This window comes from Maylandia zebra, linkage group LG12, assembly GCF_041146795.1.
Source record: "Maylandia zebra isolate NMK-2024a linkage group LG12, Mzebra_GT3a, whole genome shotgun sequence".
Lineage (NCBI taxonomy): Eukaryota > Metazoa > Chordata > Actinopteri > Cichliformes > Cichlidae > Maylandia > Maylandia zebra.
In genome coordinates, this window is record NC_135178.1 from 34,814,214 (window position 1) to 34,824,027 (window position 9,814).

At 38.8% G+C, this 9,814-nt stretch overlaps 1 long non-coding RNA gene across 1 annotated transcript; it reads left to right on the forward strand.

Moving 5' to 3' along the window:
• The first annotated feature begins 435 nt into the window (after positions 1-435).
• Positions 436-3,889, forward strand: LOC101483578 (uncharacterized). The gene is made up of 3 exons (XR_191302.3): positions 436-469; positions 2,229-2,307; positions 3,654-3,889. It is a non-coding gene; the product is annotated as an uncharacterized LOC101483578 (long non-coding RNA).
• Positions 3,890-9,814: the final 5,925 nt, after the last annotated feature.

Consider the following 9,814-nt stretch of genomic DNA (forward strand, 5'->3'; position numbering starts at 1 on the left):
TAAGTATTTTGTTTTATTGATCTTTTATTTATTTGGACTTATTATTGCCATTATATTTACAGCATTGGACCGAGCAGCGAAGGAAACTCAGGCACAGGTTAAAGTCCAAAAAAAGTTGTTTTTTTTATTTAACCCAAAAACATAGTTGGTTAAATCATATAAAAGAAATCTAAATCTTGGGTCCATAAAAGATGCCAAAATAACAGAACTCCACTCGAAGTTGCCAACAAACAATACTGGTAACTCAAACAAACTGAGCTAATTAAGTGAGACAAAGGAAAAACTCGCCTGATCAGCCCACAAAAACACAACACACGAAACCTAACTGAAACTAACGTAACGAACTCCAATCCCCCCCATGATCCCGAGTTATGGAATGAGCCAATTTGCTGCTCTCCATATAGGCTTGCTCCGCCCCTTTTCCACCCCTTGGCTCCTCAATCAAGGGACTGCAGCAGCTGCAACTGAGGTAACTCCGAAAACAAAGAGATTAAATCATACATAACAGTGTAAACTAAAATGTGCGCACTTATTTTAGAGTACAGTGTTATGTATGTGAATTAATTCTAAACCAAAACCAGTTATTCATTGTCCCGTAAATTAATTCCTAAAGAAAGACAAACGTCAAAGCAGTGTTTTGTATAAGCCTCAACACTGATATTACCACTGTGTGGCTGTAACTGCAGCCACACAGTGGTAATATCAGCAGCATATTTTTATCCAGTGAGACATTTTGCTTCACTTTTAGATTATTTAGATCATTTACATAATTTTCTATAATGAACCACTTTTATTTTACAGTGTTTTTGTGGCTCTTTTTCTAAAATAAATATACTGTAAGTAAATCCATCTAACTGCAGTCGATTAATTACCCAGGATAATATTTGAAAAGTGAAAAAATACTAAATTGATATCTCTCTTTAAATCTTGAGCTCTGTTGGTTTCTCTGAGCTTTCTGAAAGCACGTTGCACTCTTTGGGGATCTTGAATGCTCTGTTTTGCTGGTTTCATGGTTAAAGGATATGGGTGGGATAGCTAATATTTTGCATGCAAAAATCATTAATACATGAATTAATATAGTGAAGTAAAAGCATAAAGTTGCTCAGAGAGTTAGAGAGAGGGGAACTTTAGGTAAAATAAGTATCAGTGAAACAATAAAGAGCAGCATAAAAGAATACAACTTGCAGGTTTGCAGTCAGATTTACAGGTTTTGGATTTACAGAGCAGTGGTAAAATATTCTGTCTTTTATGAAATCAAAGTGAGATGCAGCATGACTCGGGAGTATCTGCATCTGAAAGCAATTTCATTGACCCAGGATCAGTTTGGAGTCGTGTGTGTGTTCTCAAAATAGGATTGCTGTCTGCATGGGGTGAAAATAAACATTCTTTTTTTATCTGCCGCTAATAAAGTTCATTTGTCCTCAAAAGAATAAAATTCTGTTTGTTTCCACATCAGTTTAGGACTTCTCTGAGGCTTAGACACGGTCAGGATGTAATCCTGGATGAGTTGTGAATCAGTTCAGTTCACTTTCTGTTCTATTTGCTCCAAAAAAAATGAAATCTACTGTCAGCTTAACACTGTTTTCGCTTTAAATAATGTCAAGCTTTTAGCTAAGGGGTTCTCTCTCAAAAAGGACGTCAGTCTTTTGGTCAAATGCAGAGACACGACCAAAGCAAATCCAAGTTTTTCTAATTTTACAATGAAAAAAAACAAACAAACTTGGAACATATTTGTGATATAAAGGCTGCAACTTGGCAACAGTTTTATTGCTAATTGATCTCAACTGGCAATCATGAGCAGAAAAGGCCCAAAAAAACTGTTTATATTGAGCAACATCGTCTTCTGAGAGCTCTCGTTATAGTGCCTCAAATCAGAGTGGGGAGGAGGAGGGGTGGATGGGTGATAAAACGTTACAGATCAGTGTTGGCATCTTCAGCCTTTTGTTTGGAATAATCATTATCTTAAAAATCTTAAAATTAAGTTAAGATTAAGATTATAACTCCCCAGCCTTAAAATTTTGTGCATATATATGTAAGCGTACATTACCATGACATTGCCACAACATCAAAGCTTGGTTATAAATTTATATGTATCTTTTTTAACAGTTCAGTTTAAAAAGTATGTCAATCAGAAACAAATAAAACATATTTGTTAATTTGGACATAGCCTCTGGGTCTGAAAACTGAAGCCAAGAGAAAGTGCTTTATACCTGCATTCTTGTTGGCAGCCAGCAGGGGGTGCTTCCTTTCAACAAGGCTACTCCTGAATAAATGTTGCAGTTCAACTTTAAGGCCATCACAGCCTCGGTAAGTTTCCCTTCCTAACAAATGCTGCTGGGTTTTTTTTTTTTTTTTTTTTAGTAAACCTAGGAGCTGAACTCACTAAACTGGACGTCTTGACCATATGTGTGCTATTGGTGCCTTTTTGAGCATATTAATGCAATTATTTAACAAATAATGCAGCTTGCTTGTTTTGGTGAGTGAAACGTACTTTATAAAAAAATTTACTTAGCAATAATTAGCATTAGCTTGGCATCCATGCTGCAAACATTGGCAGCATAATTTATGTCTATGCCATCTTTTATATACAGTATATGAATTTAATAAAAAATCCAACTGTATGGAAGTCAGTGGGAAAATTAGCTTATTTCTCACTGTGTATGTGACTTCTATCCTTCTATTCTTTTCTGCTTATCTAACATTTGGTCATGCTAGCAGCAGGCTAACCAGGGTATTTCAGACTTTTCAGTTCCTCCTGGGTGGTCCTGAGGTGTTTCTAGGCTTCTCCACCAGGTTCTGGGTCTATCCAAGGGTGTGTTCCCTTTTGGGTGTACCCAGAAAATCCCTAGGTGGCATCCGAACCAGATGCCCAAACCACTTCATCTGGCTTGGGGTAGCAGCTCTACCCCAAGATTCCTCCAGATATCAGAACTTCTGGTTTCAAATATTATTTTAAAAAGCAAGTTGTCCCTTTCACAAATTGTTCTCCCATTGAGAGTAAAACAAATGCTGAAGCAGGATTTGCTTAGGATCATGGCTACCTTTTGATTGACAACTTGTTTTGTTAGCATTTTTGGGAGGCATTAATCAATTTAAAGAGTACATCAGAGTTGTGTTCCAGGTTTACAATCAGTTTAAAACATCCTGGGAACATGAAGTGAAATCACAGGAGAGTCTTCTTGAAAGTGTCCCTGAAAGAATTGAGCGGCTGCTGAAGGACTTTCCTGGCTGCGCCATCTGTCAGTAAAGAAAAATGACGTCTGACATGATTTTGTCAAGGTCTCTTTACCTCAAATAAACATGGAGAATATGAGGACATCTGGTTGATCAAATTAAAATGTGTCCCTCATCTAATGACACCATCTGGCCCGCTGAGCTGTAAGCTTGCTAATTTATGATTTTTTTTTTTTTCACTGTGCTCAATGCTAAATCACTGCACATTAAACGCACGGCACTTTCCTGTGACAGTCGACTGAAGTAATTCTGAATGAAACACAGAATCAGATCCAGATCAATCAAGAAGGGATCAATGAGTGGAAAGAGCCTCGTTCCAGGCCAGATTCGAACCTAATCTACTCCTCATGTCTCATGTTATGTAAAGTCAAACACACAGCTTTTAAAACTAGATTTGCATTCGGATTCTTCTCTTTCAGCTGATCTGCAAGGATGCTGCAAGAACATTAGCCAAAGCAGGAGGAGGGAGCACATTCCTCTGATTCAAACAGTTCAACTGTAGCAGGCTGAATTTTCTCAACCTGTAATTTTGGACTAACTAGCAGCACGAGACCTGTGATCTCATTTGTAGTTACAAAGCATTTATTGTTTACAGTATAATTACATGACATGAATAACCCGGCTGTACACATGGTTAATGTGTACAGCCGAATAAGTCTGCAATCACAGACTTATTCACTTGTCTTATTTGATTGTATATTTATTTATGTTTTATATAGTGTATATTTTGTATAACTTGTACAGCACTTTGGTCAATTAAGGTTGTCTAAAATGTGATATGTAAATAAATAAACCTGACTTGGTCATTCCTACCATAAAGTTGGGCATTTTCCCGCTTGTCTGTGGAGATAGGCTTGCTTTTGTATCAGTTTTTAACTTTTTTTTCAGTTTCAAAACATCAAGTTAGTGGCAGCGAGGATTCATAATGAGACTTCACTAACCGGTCTGATGTGAATTATGTCTTTTTTTCTCAGCACTGGTAAAACCTCTCACCCTGCTAACAGTACAGACAGCTGTGGTTCGTTATAGTGCACTGAAGATCATTATTGTGTAGAAAAACAGGACAGGGCAACGTATTTACTTTAAATTGTCCTTGTGAAATTTCAGTATTGGGTTTTAATAAAGTTATTTATTAGTCACCGACATAAAGGAGGCCACACGCACTCTTAGGAAGATGTTTAGTGTTTTATTTTCATTAAGTAAAATAAGGAAACCAAATAACTGTCTGCCAGCAAGTCAGTAAGTATGCAGTGTATGAGTGAGAGCATCCATGTAAAACAATAACACAAAGGTTTGTTGGTCAGTCAGCCTGTATTAGAGCTTCTGCCAGAGCTACACTACACTACGCCCAAACTGCTCAGGTGTGAGGCATCCTTAACGAGGTCAGCTCCACCCACTGATTACCTGGAAGAGACTGGCAGACAGAGCCAACGAGGAAAGTAAAGCATAAAAGGAAAATAAATGAAACTGGCTGCCTTCAATTCAATTTTATTTATATAGCGCCAAATCACAACAAAAGTTGCCTCAAGGCGCTTTATAATGTACAGTAGATGCAGAGAAAAGCCCAACAATCATATGACCCCATATGAGCACGCATATTGGCGACAGTGGGAAGGAAAAACTCCCTTTTAACAGGAAGAAACCTCCGGCAGAACCAGGCTCAGGGAGGGGCGGGGCCATCTGCTGCAACCGGTTGGGGTGGGAGAAGGAAAACGGGATAAAGACATGCTGTGGAAGAGAAACAGAGATTAATAACAGATATGATTCAATGCAGAGAGGTCTATTAACACATAGTGAGTGAGAAAGGTGACTGGAAAGGAAAAACTCAATGCATCATGGGAATCCCTTGCGACCGGTGTGCACTGGTTATATTCAAATGACATCCACTGTAAAGTAATCTGTAACATTACGATTACCCACCAAGGAAAGTAACTTCTAAAAGTGCTTGGCTTCCCAAAAATGGTGAAACAATTACAGGGTAATGTAGTTTGATTTTTTTTAGACTCCTCAAACAGCAGCTCCCTTCATTTTTTATCAAATTTGACCGAGACATGGTGTGTTTGCTGAGGACTTCTTTCAGCGGTGGATTAATACGCACTTCTTCTTCTTGCTTATGTCCTTCATGTCTGCAGTGAAGCACTTGTGGCACTTTCTGTGCTTTAGAAAGCCCTTTACCCTGTTTATTTTATTTCTGCATGAGTAGTTTTGCATCTTGTGTAACAAGAGTATGAACCAAAAGCTTCTCTGTGGGTTTTTTGTCCCTGCCTGTCAGCCCTCTTGCATACATACCCTGAAGCATTAATGAACAGAGATCTCGTTGTGAATAATGACACAGAAATGTCAGCATAAAGGCAGTGGCCTCCTTTTTGTTATCGCGTGTGCTGAAATATTGATGAGCCTCTCTTTTTCGCCATTGCCGTCTCAGATATTTGCCTCTGACTGATGAATGCTGGGGCATTTTTCCTGCCAGGCAACCAGGACTGTTTACTGTTAACAAGAGCCGCAATGCAGGCCTTGTTTTTAAAAATCACAAGGGGAGAGGATGGGTAACCATCCTGCGACGTGAACAGTTTGTCACTATTTTCATCTCACCGCGGTCTGTGCCCAGTTTGCCGCTTTCCTCGAGAGCTGCTTTACATGTCGCCTTTGTTTTTAGCTTCTGGAGTCTGGAGGAGACTCATTCTGTTGCTAATTTCACCGGCTCTCCCTCTGTGCTTCATTTGCTGAGCACATCACTACGGCTGTGATTTATCACCACTCTGTGGCTTTCTGGTAATTCCCAGGTGAAACTACCTGTCTTAACAACTGCCTAAAATAGAAGACTTATCACCAAGAAGTAGGCTACAGAGGATGTGAATTTTCCCTCCTGTGTTCATGTGTGCGTTTGGAGTTCATCCCACTGCTTAGAAATCATTTCCCGACAAGATTCACACACTACTGAAAGGGTTTCTCTATTCGTGTCGAGACAAATGAGGGCTCGTGAGTTGCTGCTGAATTAAAAAGATATTTCTGCAGCACATAATCTCTTTCAGTGTGATATGAAAGACCAAAACCGATAAATCATTCACCGAGAGGTGTGCTTACCACCCTTGTTCTTACAAGGGCTCAATCATAAGTAAGGATCTTTTTTTTTTTTTTTTTTTAAAAAGAAGAAGCTTTTCCTCTTCACAAGAAAATGAGGACTGTCTTGTCAGGAGAAGAATTTGCATTAACTTTGAGGGGAGACTGTATTTTTATTTTGTGCATAAAATTCCAGCACAGAAATTTTAAAAAATGGATGGACACTCCTTTTTGTTCCATTTTACTTCCTGTTTTTGTTTTTCCCTCCAATGTGACCATTTGCCTCACCCTGACTGGTTGTACTCTAGCTCTGTGTGCGTGTAGTACTGTTTCCCATTGTTAAATGTCAGTGAGCTTAAATGTGAGTATAGCTAGTAAAACAAACTTCAGAAACAATAACTTGAAGTAATTTTTTCAGAATAATTTTATCAGTTTCTCACAATGTTGTGGAAGAATTGTGGCCGACCCTCTTTACCGTACTGCTCTCAAAGTCTCCCAACACAGCATTTCAATTGGGCTGAGGTCTGGACTTTGCCTGGGCCTTTGCAACACTTTAATTTAATTTCTTTTTGAGCCATTCTGCTGTAGCTTTGCTCCTGTGCTTTGGCTCATTGTCCTGTTGGGTGAACAGGTTTGGCCTTTAACTGTCACATTTAAATCTGGAATACTTTGGTAAACAGAGGAGTTCATGGTCGACTCAGTGACTGCATTTTATGGCCTGAAGCTCAAGTGCATTTGGGTTATGCAACAGGACAAACCAGTACATCCACCTCTGAATGGCTCGAAAGGGAAAATAAAAAGAGGCCTAATAAAGACGTTCTTGACTTTCTTAGCAGCGCAGTTTCATTAGTGCTTCTCTCTTTGAAGGCTGATTTCCTAATAAAGACCAAACATGAATTAGATTGAGATACCTTTGCATGACCTTAAACAGGTATTCCGTGCCTGGAAATCCACCAATGTGTCTGAATTAAACCAATTCTGCAAAGACTGTGCCCAAGTAATGTGAAAGACTCATTGCCAGTTATCACAAACACTTGATTGTATACCGTATTTTCCACACTATAAGGCGCACTTAAAATCCTTTAATTTTCTCAAAAATCAACAGTGCGCCTTATGTCTGAATTCTGGTTGTGCTTATTGACCTCGAACCAATTTTATGTGGTACACAGCACTCAAAAATCTGTCAAAAAATGTTTTAGTACGACTTTGGTAAGCTATGAAGCCGCACCGCTTTGATGGATTGTCGGAGAATTACGGCTGCCGTAGTCAGAAGACTCGCGGAGTAATCTGGGTCCAAAACTCCGCTTCAGGTCCCAAAGTCAAACAAACACTGCGGCATCACTGAGAGTTAAAAACTGTCTAAATTCTTTCATCTTTAATAAAATGATCAGCGTTGCTGCTTTACCAGGTGTAACAATTAAGTTTAACATCCAAGCATCCATGAAAACAGAATGTATTAAATTTAACAGTTAGAAGTTAGCAGGAAGTTAGCAGGAAGTTAGCTCGCTAGTTTCCACCTAAACATGATATAGCATGTTCTGACTGAGAGATTTCTGAAAAAATTAAGACATACAGCTTTGCTTTCACTTCCAACATAAATAAAGACAGAAAACTAAACAGCAGAGACGTTTGTAGGGTTACTGAAGTTGGACTAGCTGGTATATAATAATGTGATGGCTGCTACGTGATTGCTAGCGACACAGCTATGTTAGCATAACATAAACACAGTGAAGCTGTAGGATGAACGCTTATTTTTTTCCACTCGATAAAAGTTAACGTGAGGGTTCCCGATGGTTAGGGACAAATGCAATCGCATGGCAGGATGCTGTAAACGGACCAAACGTCAGTCAGGAGAACAACTGAGAAAATCCATCTACAATACGAGGTTAGTCATTCATATATTGCAACATGGGAATAGAGCAGCTGCGAGAGAATTCAACATTATGAATCAATGGTACAGAAGTGGAGGAAGCAAGAAGAATGAGTTGAGTAAAGTTTGACGTATCTGTTTGTTTTGCTTAATGTGTCTTATGGTCCGAAAAATATAGTAGTTATTTATTAGGTTTAGGCCTTTTCCACACAGGTAGCATTGGATAGCTTTTATCAAAACATCATTTTATATTTATTCAGTTTATCTTTGCCTAATATTACAATTCGTTTGATGTGAAAGATGTAAGTGTATCAAATGTGGGGGAAAAAAGACATCAAGAAGGGAGCAAATACTTTTTCACAGCGTGAATGTGGCACTCTGATTTCACTGCTGTAAATGTTCAATGGATTTAATTATGTCATCATTGTGTTCTTCTCCGATGGTTTAAAGACACCCAGCTTGAAATTTAGCCACAACAAGATTACTGTTACTTGCATAATTATGGCCTTCAACAACCTTTCCTGCAGCTTCAGTGTTGCAGACAAATGTCCAAAGCTTTAATAAAATCAGAACAATTTTGTTCTTGGTATGAGATGACCATGAAAGCTGTCAGCCTTTTCTTATCTTGAAATTCCAATAAATTTAAATATGTTTAATATTTGCTTACTTTTTTTTTCTTGACATTATGCAGATAAATTCTAACCACATGAAATTAATTTCAGTCTCTCCATTCTATCCCAACTATTGCCACTGTCATAGCCACTATGTGCAGTGTCTTCTTTTTCTCGTGGACACACACACATTGGCAGGTCTGGCCAAGGGCAGGCATGCTGCTTTGTTCAACAGTTTTTCTTCTTGGAAATTTCCACCAAGGGCATTTTAGTTGTAATCTTGTAAGCAGTGACCCAGCAAGATTCCTGATCTTTGCAAAATCTCATGACTGTTATGTCATCTTTAGATTCAAGTGAGTGCTAGACCGTCTTTTCAGAGCCTTAAATAGATAATGGACATGACATCAGTGGACTGCAATGCTTTTAGATGCAAATCTTCAATAAATATTATTCTATTAATTCATTATGTAAACTCAGCCCTCAGTTTCAATTTGTTCTAAATCTAGAGAGGACAGAGGGCACTGAAGATGGGCTCTCCCAGCTTTTTAAGGAACCTAGACTGGATTATTTTGTGCTGTGTAAATTCAGAAATGTTTAAATGACGTTCTTAGCAGCGCAGTTTCATTAGTGCTTCTATTATAATCTCTCTTTGAAGGCTGATTTCCATGAACAGGCAGAGCTGCAGTCTCTTTTCCCTTCCATCAATTGGCCAGCACCTCAGCGAGCATGCAAACCCAGTCTGAGTTTCACAGCAGATGGATGAGTGGCAGCAGCATGTATATATCAGCACAGATGGATGGATGCCAGCAGCAGCAGAGAGACGGAGGCAAGGACTTTGCATGTGCTGCTGTTTTGTTTTTGTTTTTTTTTCTTTTGGATCAGACGGAGGCCTCTGGGCAGCTTTTAAATATAAATGAGTTAAGTATTGATGACACTTTAATGATGTATGAGAAAACAAATTGCCAACATCTTTAGTGCTCTTTCTCTGCATGAAGCCATAATGCTGCTCACTGATTCTCACTTCTCTTCTTTACGCAGC